We start from the raw sequence: 559 nt of genomic DNA, 5'->3' as shown, positions 1-559 counted from the left end.
CCCGAAGTGTCCATCAGTTGTACCCTTTGAAATCCTTCATTACGAAGGGCCCTTTGAAGTGGCCAGTTGTGAGCACTTCGGTTTGGAATATGGCGGCCACGATTGTTTTCACTCCGGAGTGCCCTTCGGAGGGCGATATATCCCGTTTGGAACGCACAGTATGACTGGATCGCTCATCGCGTTCTAATCTGGCATTCAGCGGTGACGCACCGGAAGTGTTTGAGCCGCCATCTTACTATTCCCTACCGGCAGAAGGCACCACTGACTACGGCTGCATTCAAAAACTTAGGCAGCTGACTTGCTGCCTCGCTGCCGTATGAGGCAATGTTTTTTCAAGAAGGCTTCTGAGGCAGGGTTAACGGTTTAATGATCTACAACAAAATAGAACGAGTTTTTGTGATAACTAAACGAATATTTAATTACTATAATACTGATTTCTCGCTAGAAATAACATCAAAAGTGCAAAAAGTTAGTCAGAAATATACATTTACACACAAACTGACCACCAAACGCAACTTTCAGACGCCATCTTTATTTTTTAGCTCAACCGTCACGGAAT

The sequence above is a fragment of the Sinocyclocheilus rhinocerous genome, unplaced genomic scaffold (assembly GCF_001515625.1).
Source record: "Sinocyclocheilus rhinocerous isolate Xijiao unplaced genomic scaffold, SAMN03320098_v1.1 scaffold1523, whole genome shotgun sequence".
In the NCBI taxonomy this organism is placed as follows: Eukaryota; Metazoa; Chordata; class Actinopteri; order Cypriniformes; family Cyprinidae; genus Sinocyclocheilus; species Sinocyclocheilus rhinocerous.
Note: the sequence above shows the minus strand (reverse complement) of the source record.